Source organism: Aythya fuligula, chromosome 17 (genome assembly GCF_009819795.1).
Source record: "Aythya fuligula isolate bAytFul2 chromosome 17, bAytFul2.pri, whole genome shotgun sequence".
In the NCBI taxonomy this organism is placed as follows: domain Eukaryota; kingdom Metazoa; phylum Chordata; class Aves; order Anseriformes; family Anatidae; genus Aythya; species Aythya fuligula.
In genome coordinates this window covers 10,788,605-10,805,061 of record NC_045575.1, presented here as the reverse complement: position 1 = coordinate 10,805,061, position 16,457 = coordinate 10,788,605, and positions in this window count along the sequence as shown.

Here is a 16,457-nt window from a genome sequence, read left to right as displayed (position 1 = left end):
AACAAGGTGCTTTGCATTGTTAGCTAGGTAGAGGTATTGGGAGTTGCAGCCTGTCAGAACCAGCATCTCCAAGGAGGGGGCGGGGGAGAATTTTTCCAGGCAAAAATCTAGGCAGTTTGTGATAGGGTATGTCTAATGCATTAAAACAATTTAAGGAAACCCTCTGTGCTTCATGAAAGATGAATGCTCACCCGCTCTGTGTTTCCTCTCCCATTTTCCTTCAGCATATATGAAGACCAGAAAGCGTTGCGTGGATTTTTTTTCTGTCCTTCTTTCCCTCACCTTTAAGCAACATGGGAATCAGACTTGTTCTTCCTTGTTTTGGCAGAAAACAGAAGAACAACAAGATTCCTCTTAAATCTTTCACAAGGAGACTTCTTTTTCCCAAGGCTCTGTTAGGATTTTGAATTATATAGGTGGTAACAAATCTAAGGCAAAAGGACTACAGATACTTGTTTATTATATGTTTTTTAGAGTATTAAATAAATAATATAGTAAAATAAGGAAATAACTAACATTTTCTAAAATACCAAGGGGAAGAAAACTGAAAAAAGAAAAGACAGCTTTTAGGCTTTACGCTTTAAAAATAATAAAGAAAATACATTAATACTTTATTTTCTTTGCAGTGTTCCTGTGAAGCAATACTCAGATATTTTATTATGCTGTGTACTTCTAACAAAAAAGTCAGAACTGAATGCAACCAAACAATATTCTATTCACATAGTGTCAGAGCAACAAGCTATGTTGTGGCTTTTGACTTTATGCAGGAGGTTGAGCTGTCTTACATGATGCCTTAGATTTTCTAACACAATTAGCGATGCTCAGGAATCTTTATTTAAACACTTTTGTTCAACAGGGACAAAGGATTGAGCTTTGGCATTTTTATTAAATCCTGATAATCTTCCTTTTTGTGTCTCAAAGGATGAAGAGGAAGTGCATTAATTTTCACATGAAGGCAAATTGTACAAACACAGCTGAAAATATCAGGAAACACAGGGATTTTCCTTAGAGAGATGTAATCAACTAATGTTCTGCTGGAAAGAGACTCCTAAATTATTGGGCACAGTAATTTGGGCAGCAGGACACTCATACTCTGATAGCACTGTTCAATTCAGCTTGCTTAAATGAATGATTCCTGATTCAAGTAATATAGAAAACAGAGATTATTAACCATATAACAGGAAGTAATTTAAAGAACACAGGCTGTTCTGAAGACCTAAGAAATGGGTTTCAGATTATCAAAGGATTTAATTAATTTACATCAGACTGAGATCTAATTAAATCATGAGAGACCTTTTGGTTTTTGCCTCTTAAAATTCTTATTGAGTGTATTTTTTAGATGTATTTCAAACACAGGAAAAATAAGGACAATTCTCTTGACACTTTGGATTTTGCTTGCATTGATTCCTGGCCATATATCCCAGATATATGTAGAATGTGTTAGGTCAAAATTTTGATCTTCTCCTTTAAATTTTTTTTTTTTTTTTTTTTTTCCTGCAAGATCTTTATTCTATTTTATTTGGTTACATTTAGTCCTGTTTAAGTGTTAATGAGTGAATCCCTTTTGGATGGGAGTCCAAAGAGTCCAATGTATTCTTAAGAGAGCATTTCAGGATTTTCTGCTTGCCTCTTCCTTTAACTCCCTTGTACTTTCTGAACCTGGTAATGCCACAGCATCAGAGGAGACAGTTCTAAGTAAGTCCTGTCCTTAGCTGTGGCATAGTCTTTGAAGAATAAGAGATCATCCATTTGAGAGTGTTTATATTGTGACCTTCTGAAGGACGTCATCCTTCCTTAATGACAAAATGCATCAGATTCATAGGTTGTGACAAGTGCCTCAGGGTTTGCCCGACAGTGGCAGAATGGAGGATTGAATGAAATCTGCCTGTAAAATGCAAGGTGGTTTTCTCTGTTGCTGCGGTTATTGAGAGATTTAAGGTCTTGCACTTTTTGTATCGAGTAGCAAATTATCGAAGCACGTGAAGTACCCTGGACTGTGTTAAGATTGTCTGCACGTGGGGCTTAAACCTCTTTGTGAAGCCACCTCCTTGTCTTGCCTTCTGGTTCTGGAAGTCCTAACATTTCTCAAGTTCACAAGTTGGAAGAACGCTTGCTTTAAGCTATTGGGTCGATGGCTAAGAACAGCAGAAGGGGGTGCTCACTTGGATCTGCATTATTGATTGAAGCACTCTCTCTCACTGTACTTCACTGAAGTGTAGCCAAGAACAACAAGATAAGAATTAATAAAAGTGACAAGGGAGTTTCTCAGCCGGAGCTGGTGCACATTAGCCTGGATGAAGAGAAAAAGAAGCTGATACTTGAGTCCTTTGAGTTGTGAAGGATCTGGTCAGTCCTTGAAGGGGAAGCACATGAATGGCCTAGTTGTCATCGCATTTTATTTTTCCTCCAACTTTGACTAATGGTGCATTTCCTCTGGCCTCCTACGGGCCGTCCGTGCCTGACTTGCTTTGTCACTCTTCACGTCTAGTCACTGCCTTTACTGTCCACCCTGTTCCCATGGCAGGAACCCAGTGTCCTCTAAAAAAACGCACAGGCACAAACCATCTGTCATTCTTCCCACTCCTCTTTCAAGCGACCACTTCCCATATTGTGTGGCCTTGCAGGCTGAAAGCAGTCTGCCTCCCCACTGCGTGCTTGGAGTACATGCCAACTCTCCCTGCTTGATAAGGGAGCTCTTGGCATTCTGCCTGTAAAAATACTAATGGGCATCTCCCTGTTGATAACCAGCTCTGCCTTTATTGTGTTCAGGGGGTGATAAGTTGTCTGGACCAACAAGAAATTGCCCCTTTTGCTTCTTTGCAGCCGAAGCTATTAAGGTCAAATTAGGTGTGAGTTGTGAAATTAATCATTACAAGCAAAAACAATTTGTAGTGTGATATGGACAAAGGAGAAAAGAAGCTGAATTATAGAAGGGGAAATTATAGTAGACACAAAAATTGTCAGAAAGAGGAGGAAAGAACAGTTGGCAACGATGTACAAGGATGCTGAGCTAAGTCTGTAGGCTGTGCTGGATTTCTTCTGCTGCACCTGAGGACTATGAAATCGTAGAACAAGGTAGTTTTTTATGTCACCTGAGAGTCCCAATTAATCTACACACAACATGTCATACAGAGGAGAAGATACCTGGCCTCTCTTTGCATAAAAGCACTATTTCTAGTGCATGCATTATTTGCTGGCATTCCTTGTGCATCTCGAGTTGTGCCCCCACCAGAAGCATGTTCATGGGGCTTGTTACAGTTAGGCACCCCAGGAGAATCTGCAGCTCTGGCCACTGATGCAGACTGAGCTGTGTCCAAGCTGCATCTGCCACGTGGGCAACACTGATAGTGTAATTAGATACACATTTATCTATGAAAACTCTCCACAAATAATCAAAGCTTTTTTTTATGTTCACTTAAAAAAAAAAAAAAAAGTTTTCTTCCACTGGCTTGTGGAAGATACGATCTGAATCACTACTCTGAATTGCACGGGTGTAGTTCTTGCTGGAAATGGAGTCCAGCAGATCTAATTTATAACTGGAAATTCGAAGGAGAGAGTGTAGTCCATCCTTCTGAGGCAGCACCTGACAATTCATGTGTAACCTATGTATAGGAATGCTGTCCTCTGAATCACATATTTTTCCTTAGCGACAGCCCCCTCCTCATATAGCAGGACCCATGGAACTGACTGACAGTAAAAGAGGTTATGGGAGTGTGTTTTATTTCTTCCTTTCGTTTTGCCAAATTCTACAAAGTCTGTTACTGACAGCGGGAAATAATAGCATTCAGAGCAGTGACTGCTTTCATCTTCGCCGTAGTAGACTGAGGCTTTCTCAAAGAGCATCCTGCTTTTGACACACACATGAAATTCTTGTGTCTTGGCCCCATGTAGCTGTGTGCAGGACCAGCCCCAGACAGTTCTGCCCAGGTATGAGCAGCAACAGGAGTTCTCTGAACCACGGAGTAGAGCCACGCTGTGGCTGGTTGAGGTGTCTGCTGTATTGTCTGACCCAGATGTCGTACATCGGAGTAGGGGCTGTGCCACGGAGTGTAGTTCCAGTGTGTTCCCTTGAACTGCTGGAGACCAGGGAGATCCCACGTAGTTTGCCCAGGTACATCAGGACTTGGACTTGCTGCCTGAGGATACAGCTTTTTGGGTGAGTTGTTGCTAGGACTGCACTAAAAGCAGTATTTAAGGGAGTCGATTAGAAGCAAACAATGTAGATAAACCTTCAGGCTGTGCCTATGGAACAACGTTGTTGGTATGACAAATTTTCTAGTCTTAATTTCTGTGTCTATTTTTCCAGAACCATCAAACAAGTTTGGGAGAAGGAAGATTCACCTCAGAGGTCCAACCTATGAAAACAAAGCCTGCTTGATGCACCAAGAGCTTTTTTTGAAATTGATTCTAACATCAGAAACTGGGGAGCTGTGAGGGGGAGAAGGGCTGAGAAAATAGTGCAGCGCCCCCTGAAATGCTTCCATTTTGTTTTCTGGGGTGAGAAACCTGAACTTTGTGCCTAAAATATAAAGCTGAAGGTGTGCTGGATTTGCTTGGAAATGCTGCAAAGCTATTCTCATTTCCTGTAACTATTGCGAGATTGGCCTTCTTCCATGGCTATGCTCTGGTTCTTAGCTAGCCAGAATGAAGTGGCAAAAGAAATTCATTCTCTTTCATCTTTTAGTATATGCACCAAGGCAAGAACCAGAACTTTGAGCCGTTAATTCCTAAGTCTGTGCCTTGATTTCCTGCAGTAGGAACTGTGTTAAGGTTTTTGTCTTCTCTTACCAAATCTAATTGTTAATTGCATCTTCTTTTCTCTAGCCACTGCCACAAGGAGTGACTGCCTTCTGTGCTGATGACAGATCTGCCCTTCTGTTATCAGGCACTGCTCTTTTGTCATCTCAGTTTCATAACAATTGCCTTTGCCTGGGAGCCAGTGGATCAGCCATGTTGGGCAAAGTGATCCTCTGAGGAGAATGATGGATGACACTGATTCCCTTCAACATAGCTGGGGCACTGAGGTTAATTTTTTTCTGTCTCCCCATATTCACCCTTCTCCTGCTGTGCATTCTTAAAACAAATCGTGATGTAACTGTATGAACAGCACACCCAGGTGATGCTACGGTAACTTGTAAGAACATTTTATCATGCTGCTCTGTGTCACTTTTGGCAAAATTGTCAGGAAAGCAGTAATTGCTACAGGTGGCAGAGGCTTCCAGATGACCATCATAGGGCACATAGGGAAAAAATTTGACTGTCTTTGCCAAGTTTCTGGTGTTTATGCCAACAATGCTGCTTCACTTTTTCCCACTATGCTCACGTATCATTTTGCTACAGCTCACATATTGGCCTCAATCCTCTGCCTAAGAAGGAAGCAGGTCTGGCATTCATACTGTGCTGTTTCTGCTGAACTCTAGAGGATGAGTTTGCAGTGATGCAGTTACACTGGCATAAAACTTGGGAGATATCGTACCAGAACAAAGCATAGTGTGTCTGGAATCAGCTAGCCCTAAAAATTGTCTACAGGCAATACAGATGTCCTCATGGAGATAAGTTCTCAGAACTGGATCTCAGCTGCATTGAGAATCAGCTTTGTATTCACATCCTTCCCTGAAATATTCTCTAATAGTTGATTTAAGCAGTCTTTAGCAGAGATCATATTTCTAGTTTGGGATTCCCTTTATACATCTTTCATTAATACAGGGATTCTCTGCACTCAGAGACCAGCACCGCAGAACAGCTGGATCCATTTTGGCTTGACAAGGGGCATGGACATTTTTTTATATATATATTTATGGCTATCATGAATGTTCAGAATGCTTTTTATAAATATTAAAAATAATCAAGGGTTCTGGAAAGAATTCATACTGCATTGCCATCATCTGCAGGAGTTCTTCCATCTTCCTCTAGAATATGTATTACTAGTTGACACTGGGAACTAACTGGTCCAGCCTGTGTATTTCTAGCTGCAGCTACAGGAAAAGGAGGCTACAAAGGGAATTGGTATCTCTTGATCATCAGAGAGAGCAAATATAATACAGGCGGCAGCCTGACTGCCCCTGGAGCAAGTCAGAAGCAAGAAGCTTTCAAGCAGGCACCTCAGAAAGTTCCCCAGAGTTTTACTCTGCCTGCTGTACCCGCTGTGGTTATTTGGTAGGTTGCTTGCCCTGCTTGTCTTGAGGTAGCTGGAGTTGAAGCATGTGTTTTCCATTTAGAGCTTGGAGGATGCCCAGGTCTGACTTGGCATGCTGTCTGCACTGGGCATCAGCAGTACAGATGTGGAAACCACAAACCCGATTAATATGAGCCTAGGGTAAAGACTCAAATAAGCTTATAAATAAAACCAGACTTGCAGATTATTTGTTTCCATATTAGTCTGTAATAGACCCTACTCAATATGTTTGTTTTATTTGGTTTGGTGACCAACGTAGGTATTTATATTTCTAATAAAAATTTAAATCAGAATAAAACAGACCAAGTAAGCTTAAATTATTTGTGCAGAAGATGATTGCAACTGTCTGTAGCATGTAATTCCTTACGTGAAATGCTAGCATTCTTTGAACAGAGATGTGACAAATTCCTCAGTATTTAATTTACTGTTCCTTCCTGGCTCCAAATTCTACATTTATATATTAAAATGGACTCCTAAACCTCAATGAACAATTCAGAGGTGTTGGATGGCTTGGTGGGTCAAATTCTTGATGTAAGCACCATATGTATGATCTTGTGTGAGTCATTAAATGATCCTCACATCTTAGTTTGAAGTAGTGATCCTATGTTAATGGCAGAGGGTGTACAAGTACCTGTTAAAACTGGTGTTTTTTTCCCTGCCAGTCTCCTGCAGAGCTCTGGGCATACTTGAGGACCTTTGCTCCTTTTCACTGTAACTTCAGCTGCTGCAGTGAAGCTAATGAAACCATTCAGAGAAGAAAGCTTCAAGGAAACATCTAAGAAGGTTCTTCAACAGTACTGACACTAGTGGAGATAATCTTATCCTGGGACCTGCTGGCCCTTTGTTCCAGGTGAGATTGCCCTGACTCAGCTCCCTTGAATCACAGTTGTACCAGAATTATCTATGGTTTGGCAGCAATAGGACATCTGTTTTGTTCTGCTTGTGCTATGACGCTTAGGATGGGATGTCTCCACAAGACATAACAAGTCTCTGAAGTGAGACTTGTTGTGCCAAGGCTTTGCGTACACCTGTGGTAAGTAATATCTACAACTGATCAGCTAGGCCTACCTAGTTTTTAGACCATGTCAAGGTGACGTAACTGGAATTAATGCTTCTGTCCCCTAGATCTCCTGAACAGACAACAGAGGGAAATAAGTACTTCCATGTGCTGTTTGGATCTCACATAGGCTATCAAGGGAGTATGGAGTTCTTGCATCCCAGTGGAATGAACCTGAGCCTTGGGTAAGTGTTTGCAGTGACTTTTTTGTGCTAGTGTGGCTCCAAGACAAGTGAATAAACAAACGGTGCTCTCTTCCCATTTTTGCCTTGCAAAAAAAAAAAAAAAAAAAAAAAAAGGAGAAAAAGTGCTCACACCCTTTGTTAGTTGTCAATGCCAGAGGAAAGACACCAGCAGTTATTCCATTCAAATGTCCAGTTTTTCTTTCCAATTGTTTCTTTGCATTCCTTTTTTATTTTTTCTTTTCAGCTGGTTGAGCGATGGCCTGTTCTTATGAAACAAATTTTTAGCTTCACAATGGTCCTGACTTCTCATTGTTTGAAAGGCAAGAGGGTCACTCAAAGTAAACTGTGTCATAGACAATGTTTTTCCACGTGGAAATGTCGGAGGGCCACTCTGTCCTGTCAGCCCAGAAAGGCCAGAAGATGCCTTCAGACTCCCCAGGTGCATCTGTGTTTGTTTTCTAATGTTATTGCACATAAGGTATCATTAATATTATGTCCAAAGCTTGTCTTTTTAAACAGAGTCAACACATCTAAACTATTAGTCAGCCACAGGGAAAAAGGAAAGGATTAGTCATCACTGTAAGGAATTAACCCTTTCCATTGCCCAAAGAAGTTAAAGATGATATGACATCCTTAAATTGCAAAAGGGACGTGATTATTTTTTCTCACAAAGTTATGGGAATAATTTCTCTTGCTTTGGCAGTCAGAAATAAAACGCAACAGCCTGTACAATGTGGAAATCGGACAAGACTGCTTGGTGACTTTCAAGACATCATTCTCTTTCCTGTAGCACACGCCATTGAAAGGCAGGAAATTTCCCTCCCACCCACCTTTTTCTTTTTTTTGAATCTCCTTTTCCCTGTAGGCTGCCTCAGGTATTGGGCTAGGCTTGGCATGTAGACACAACTAGAAATGTAGGCGAGACATCATGGAGCAAAGTGTCCAAGTGCTGAGTGAGCATCCAATGGGCCGTAGCAAAATGCACAACCAAGTCAAAGAAAAATGGAAAATATTTCATAAAATTCATCTTTGCATCCCTTTTTCCTCTCTTGATATATGGCCTCTTATTCACAGCTGCCCAAGCCCCGGCCCGTGTGTAAATATGTCAGTGCACCAATGAGACGGAACACGGTCACAGAAATGCTGGCGGCTGCTCCCAGATAAAAACGCTGAGCTGGAGCCGAGGCGTTTATTGTAAATAAAGATCAAGGCAAAGCAGCAACATTTCTGTTCGACTTGAGCCTGCCAAGGTTGCTAGTCCAGCTCCTTTCACAACTACCATATGTCCACATGGATTTCCCCTTCCAGAAAGTGACAGCTCTTATGACAGCTCTGTAGCTGTTGCAAGTTCCTCGATACTTTCCATGTGTTGTTTTGTAATAACCTGGCAACACTGATGGCAGATGGGTCAATGGGTGCATGTGTGTGCATGCAAGGGAGAGGTAGACTTCCAGGTCTAATACTGCTGTACCTTAACAGCAACCGTGCAGGGCCTGGGAAACATTAATGCTTTTTTTTGTTCTTCTCAGTAGAGGGCACTGGATCCTATAAATAGGAAGTGGTACAGTGCAGCGTAAAGAGCTTGATAGCTTTAGCAGATGGGCTGATTTTTTATTTTTTTTTTGGAGGGGGAGATACTGGTGGTGTGGAAGAGAAGTCTGTGGTTCTGTCTGCTGCACACCAGTTGAACAAGAGGCATCCAATGGCTTGTGTTAGCTGATACATTTGCGTTTTTTATTTATGTTTTATTTTAATTAAAGCAGCAGCTAAAAATCGGTCAGGAAACCAGGTTGGCTAAAGCACTAGCCATCTGGCATCCTTCTGAACAGCAGCACCAGCCAGCTGGCACAACTGGGGAAGATGCAAGCACCTACAAACTAGAGCCCGAACAGCACAAGCTGGCATGGAAACTGCTTGAATTGTACAGGCTTGTTCCTACACTCCAAAGAGAAACTGTAGGAGTGGTCTGTGAGGAGCTGGTTGAACAAGGGAGTTTAGCCTTCTTCATAGCTGTTGATCCAAAAATGCCCAAAATTTCAATTATTTTTTTTTCCAGTGAGTGTCTTGTTCTCAGTAATACCTGTAAATGCTGTACTGTCAATCTGCTCTGCTCTCCCTTTTTTGTCGCTGAGGTTTCCTTGCTGTGTGCTGGAGTTTGTATTGTCTTCACTGATGGCTCAGATGAACTGTAAGCCAAAAAGACTAACAAAAATATTAGGAACATAGCTTTTTCAGATGATTTTTTTTAAGCTTAGATGGATCTCACACATATCTTGTAACAATTCTTTTAATGGAAGTTTTAATGTTAATAGATAATATTTATTAAAAAAATCTTCCTAAGCCTTCAGCTGGGACTTGTCTAATATGCTGAGGATTTGGCATAATTAACTCATATAATTCAAGAATAAGAGATTGAATTATTTGTTTTCCACACTAACAGATACTAACCTATGTTCTTGAGCTGACCTAGGGTGCTTCACTTAAATTGTTGGCTCCACATGCTCTACTAGGCAATAAAATTGAATGCTATCACAATACATGTATGTGCTTCAGCTCTGCTGAAGAAAACTGCGTGGCCATGCTGTTTCCTAAAAAACAGCTGGTTAGTTATTGAGGGTTTTATACTTCTATAGCTTCACATCTCACCACACCTGGGCAATTGTCAGACTCAAGTTGGAAGTTAAATTTGCTGGGGAATGTGGCCATATCTTCCAGCATTTGCTGATTCCTGAGCTTAATGGGACTCAGGCTTATTTGCCTTGCATAGCAGCAAGATTGGTCTCAGAACAGGGAGAGAGAAGCAGCTTTGCTTTCATATTCCCTCTCTCTCAGAAGTCTGAGCTCCTCGCTTTTCCTTGTCAATATAATATGGTTCAAGAGCTGCCCATGAACCACAGGTGGCTAGCCTTTGGCCTGTAGTGCTGTGTACCGCTGTTCCCATTTAAAGCAGGTAGAAGCCACGATTGCTGAGGGTTCTGGGTTTGTTCTTTTATTAAATAGCAGATCCTAACAGTTGGCAGTGTTCTTCAATCCAGAACCTGTGTGATGAAAGGCCATGTTATGGTAGGCTCCAGTGTATCTTTTCATCTGTCCTACTTGGTACGGCTTGTTCCAGGTGGAGACTGGCAAGATGTTAGTGCTAAAACCTGCTGTTGCCTAATGGCAACAGCAGTATCCTGGCTCCTCCTTGTCATGGGTTCAGATCTCAGCTCTGTTTGACTGCCCTGAAAAGTAGTGCTCCCATCAAAGTTCTTTGATATGTGAAGACTTCCTGACTTGGGCACTCTTCTGTGAAGGGAGATGAATGCCTTTTAACTCCTGTACAAACAGATGTGCTCTTGAAGTGACTCCTATAGTCTGCATTTTGTACCCAACTTCACCTTCCGCTGCAGAAGTGTAATATTGTACCTTCATTTCTGGTACTGTAAATCTTTATTCCTTAACCGCTATTCAATAGAGAAGTAGGTAGATGATAAACTTGGCCATTACTTGGTTCAGTAGCAATTTCCCTTGGAAGTTTTAAAGTGTGATTTTTTTTTTCCAACAGTTCTCTGACAGGTTAATGGGGTACATGGACAGGAGACTTCAGCTTTATCCCCTGGAGCCATGACAGTCTGAGGTGTTGCCTGGCTCAGCTCCTAGATGTGAAAGGAAGGAATAACTTGCACTTCTCCGCAGTCATTTCCTGAAGCTCACTGGTAGAAAATAGATATGATTCACTCCAGAAGGTACTGTACTGCTGAGTGCTCCCAGGTGTCTGATCTACCAAGCAAGGTTGGTAGCATCAGCTGTCTCTAAGGTTTCCCTTTCCTGAGGAGAGGCTAGTGTCAGCCTCAGCTAACTCGCAGAGGCCTGACATCAAACTGCATAGAGTTTTGTTAGAAGCTGACTGAAAACGTGGTGCTGTTATTATCTGACACTGGCTGAAACAAAAGCCAAATGTTGATGAATGTCTGATCTTAAAAGTAAACAGTTTGATTTTTTTTTTCTTTGCGAGTCAGGGGCCCTCTAGGGTTTTATCTGATTTTGGCAATCTGCTGCACATTTTGGGCCTGGAGCATGGTTTTAATTGTTACATCACAAAAGTTGCCAAATAATGTTGAATGCTCCTTAAAAACTCTCTCAATTTTATGGAACTTCTCAACAGCTTGACTAATACAATAATTACTTGAACTCGGCTATGTTGCCTAGTGGCAACTGGAATTTTTTCATAATGATGCTGTCTGTCGTTAATAGCAGGATTTGTTCTTTCTCTCAGCGGGAGAGAGGCCAGAAAGCCATGGTATCTGTCTTTTTTAATGACAGCCAACAGCAAACGGATAAAATAATCAATTATATCTACAGCTAGGTAGATAAAGTATAATTTATCATGTCAAAAACAAAAATGTTTTTAATTGGGCTGTTAATCATTTTGTAATTTTAACTAAAGAGATGAGGGCACTACTTTACGCTTAGACATCACTAATATTTCATAAAACGTTAGCTGTTCTTATTATAGCTTTAATAATAGTGTTTACTACTAACTGCCAAATATAAAATGCCATTTTTGCTTTCATTAGTGGAAGCCTTGGCAATTATAAAGGACTGTCCTTTTATTTTTCTCTTTTAGAAGGGTGCAGGAGAAGAAAAAGGGTCCAGCTGACTAATTAGCTCTAACAGTTTTGAGAATATGCAGATCTTTCTGTTTAATTAGGAGTACCCATGCTAGTTACCACCAAACAGGTTAATGAAATTGCTTTGTTTTGTTTTTACAGGAAAGCATAAAAGCAGATTAGTTTAACACGAAAGACTGAAAGTTCGGATTTTTTTTTTATTTTCAGCCGCACCTGTGCTGTCTTGTGGGAAGCTGGGCAGATCACTTAATCCATCCTAACTTGTTCTCCCTGTCTGTAACATAAGTGTTAGGTGCTTCATCAGGCTTCCACAGAGTATGTTAGTGGTGCACCACCAAAAGTGGTGAAAAATTGATTAAAAAATAGCAAATATATGGGGGTTTGGCTGCAATAGGAGCCTCTCCAACACCCTTTGAGGAAGGAAATAAGAACTTTACAGCTGGAGCTAAATCTTCCCCATATTATAACTAAAAATGTCCTTGTGATGCCTAATTTCAGGATCAGTGGGAAATAACCCACCAGAAAAATCTCACAGCACTGGAATACTTTGGCTGTCTACTCTTTTGTTATTATTCCTATTGATATCATGACCAGATGACCTGTTTAGTACCGGATCTCTATTTTTCCTATAAATTCTACATTTAAAAAATGCCAGCCATGCTAGGAAGAGAAATGTTGTGACTGTTGAGAGGCCCTGTGCCTGAAATACAACAGAATTAGTTCCCTCCTTCAGAAGTGTCTTGCAGAAGCAAATGAATCTCCATTTCTTTTAACTTGGTTTCCCTCAGAAAAGCTCTACCTGCTTTAAATCAAGAGGTGATCTCTAAAGTACCTGTTTGGGAGTAGAACATGCACTTAATGTTGTTTGGTAAGGGCAGATTTCACTTTTGCTGTTACACTGTTCATTTTTTGTTTTGGGGTTGTTGGTTTGATGCTTTTTTTTTTTTTTTCTGGCTTTAATTTTATGTCCACAGCATCTCCCAGTGATGCATGTAACACAGAGAGGGGCAGAACTGCCTTTCCTGTAACTGGATCTTCCCTAAGAGTGGAGGAAATTTAGTTGGATTGAGTAGGTTTTTTTACAGGTCTAATGGCAGGATTGAGGCTGTATTCATACTGGGAAATAGGGAGGAGAAGCTCTGGGGCTGACTTGCCCAAGCATAAATAAATTGGAGGTACATGAACATTCAAAAAATTCCCAGAGAGTCACGTTGCACAACTTAATGGGCCTGGTGCCTTCACCTGTGCCAATTTTATGTGACTCTTAACTCTGGCATTAAATAAAAACGAGACTTGCTCTAATGACATCAACAGCCTGTGGTGAAGAAAATATGCTGCTACTTTGATACAGATCCCCTTTTAAGGAGGACACAGTAGACAGCCAAGGCACTTTTTCCCATCTGTTAGGTAAATGTTACGATTCCTTGCTCAGAAACGTGCTCTCAACAACACCCCTCCACTTTCAGTGTTACACTAGATGATTTTTAATAAGAATATGGTTATCTGCTGCCCCTGGCTTTGCCACCTTGATTTTACCCTCCTTCTCCATTACATGAAAGGATGGAAAAGGAGGACATATATTGGCTGGGGGAGGGGAGCAAATAGTATGGGGAGGGTGTTAAATGGACCAGCTGTTATGTGTGAAGTATCTGCTTTCTAATTGCTGCTGTTGGAATTCAGGGTAGAAAAGCACTGGCTACACTTAATTAATAAGGCAGGACTCACATAAACTCCAGCTGTGAGCATAGGACTGGTCTTTAAAGAATAAGCTCGGGAGGTGGGACAGAGAGTTTGATTTCCTTGCACTAAATCCCATCACATGCTGCTGGTAGTGTGTGTGTGTGTGTGTGTGTGTGTCCACTTGAGCCCTTTGGTTGGTCTGTCTGAACCAGACATGAGGTATCTGTTGCTGTTCATGTACCCCCACCCCAAGAAAAATGATATGTCCTCAGAAATCAAATGTGAGAGGCTGTGTTTCATGCTATGGTGGAACTGCTGTGCTTTCACTCTGCCTTCGAATCCCTAATAAGTGGGGATGTTTGGTTCAGATATAAGAAGAACATTGGCTTTTGCAGATGGACCTTGATTTAGGTTTGCTCCTTGGTCCTCTTTTCTGGTTAGTTTGGATTTTGCATCCTGCCAGTATCTCTTTCTCATCTGAGCTCTCAGCATCAGCAGTTTTGCTGCAACAGTAGCACTGGTGGGGTGGATGTACAGCTGATGTCCCTGGACAGTGTCCCCAGGCCATTTTCCAATGATCTCTTTGAGGAGCACAATGTCCAGCTCATTTCTCTCTTTTTTATTTTTTATTTTTTGAGAAGGGCTCAAAAAGATCACTAGGAATTTCCCTGAGCTATAGCCAAGGCTCCTAAACCCCACATGAAAACGTGAATGGCACAACATTTCTTCTGTTCCAGTGCTCAATACCATAGGACACCCCGTGCCACCATCAGTGCCAGGTCTTCCCAGTCAGAGCACGGCAGCACTGGGGGCTGTGCTGAGACCAAAGGTTTCTTCCCCTTCCATGGGGTGCCACCTCTGGATTCCAAAGCTTGTTTATGTGCATTACGCTAGGAAACAGTGGAATCAGAAACAAAGGTGAAGGGGATGTTCCCATGTAGTTCAGTCTGTTTTTACTCACTGGCTGTGGAGGGAAATGAGCTTCCTGCTTAAGGTGAGGTGTCATTTGCTGGCCGGAAACCTCTGCGTCCCAGCTGGCCTGCTCCTTTGGGTGCCACCAACCAGGGCAGGTCTGTTCCAGTGCGATTGCTCTCCTTCCCAGGCCCTCTCCTTTCCTGCCCCATGTTCCTGCCTCGCATCAGTCCTTATGCTACTCAGATGCATGTTAGGGTCAGCACAAGGGAGGGGACACGGCCATGTGGCTGCAAAAGGGCTGGGAAAGAAGGAGTGCGCTTTTTTGGCATGGAGAGCCCTTGGGTAGGCCCAGCTGTTCGTTCTCACCACACCCTTCTTCCTCAGGCTGGAGCTGAGCAAGTCTGTGATGTTTTCATGCCCCTTTTCCCCCCCACCTCTTGGACTGAGATCACCCGTTGCCTTTCATGGGCTCCAAAAATACAAGAACTCTTTAGATTTCTGGTCAGAGCCCTTTATTGGTTTTGAAAGGTAAAATAATCCAAGACTCAAGCATCCAGGAGGATTTTGGTGATTCACTGCTTCTGATTTCAGTGACAGCCAGGCCTGATGTGCGTCTGAACACCCAGATACACCAAGGGCCCCATGGTCCCTTGAGGTAGCTGCATGAAGCTACACATCCCACACAGAGAAAAACAATTACCAGGTGTTATTGCAGGTTTCTGAGCAAGAAAGGAGGGGTCTTGCTTCACAGTGCTCTATACACAGCAGCTCTTTGTCTCCTCCATTTCTCTTTACCCCGAATGTGTTGCTCTTTTCAAAAGTTGGTTTCGAAGAGCTGATTCACAGCCACCAGCTGTATTGTTTTATCTGAGGGAGATTAGGACTGAGAATGTTGTGGTTTTGTAGTGTAAAGGCTCCATTGGAAATAGCAGCGTGTTTGACATGAGACTGTTATTTATGCTCAAATAACATCTCATTTAAGGATGAGGAGGGTGTCTTTTTTTCTTTTCTTTTCAAGTATAGATCAATCGTGTATGAAAGCAAACTCCCACTAAGCCTCCCTTGGCCCCTAATACTTTCATTTAATTATTCTTCTGCTCTTTATTTTATGGTTTTGTCCTTGACTGGTAACATCTCTCTCTTGTTCTTCCTTACGTGCGCCATTAAGGATGGGAGGAACTCATATTTAAAGCTCAAACCTTGTCTAGATTTAAGCAGTAAATAATATTTTATACTGATTCTAGGATTATTAAATCCTTCCAGTTTGCCTCCCTCTTATTTTTACAGTTCATTGGATTAGAGCGGACATACTCTTTTGAAACTTGTCTTAACTATTTCTGTTTTGATTTTTCAAGCAGCCCTGAGAAGATACAATCTAGATGTATGCACTGTTAATTGGAAGACTTGCCATAGGAATCCAAAAAAGCTGCCTGCAAGAGAACTGATTGTTGGCGTGGAAAAAAAAAACAAAACCATCAGAGAAACCCTGTAATTCCGAGATGTGGCTGACTTCCTAAATAGGTAAGTCTACAGTTGTTGAAATTAAAATTCAGTTATTTGGGGACAGAAATACATTAAGAATACAATTCTCTGAAGAGGGCTGACAGGCCTTTCATCATCAGTGAAAGAAATGAGTGTGAGGAGATCGTTATGCTCAAGTAGCAACCCATTTTGGACAGCTGCAGGAGCAAACACTGGGCTCGGTGCATTGCCTCGAAGTAACAATGTATACTGCTCATCTTGATACCAGGGCCAGGCATTGCAGAGCCAGGCATCTGAAGCTTAGTTTTCCCTATAAATGCAGCTAAATCAGCTGCTGGATTTTGCAGAGA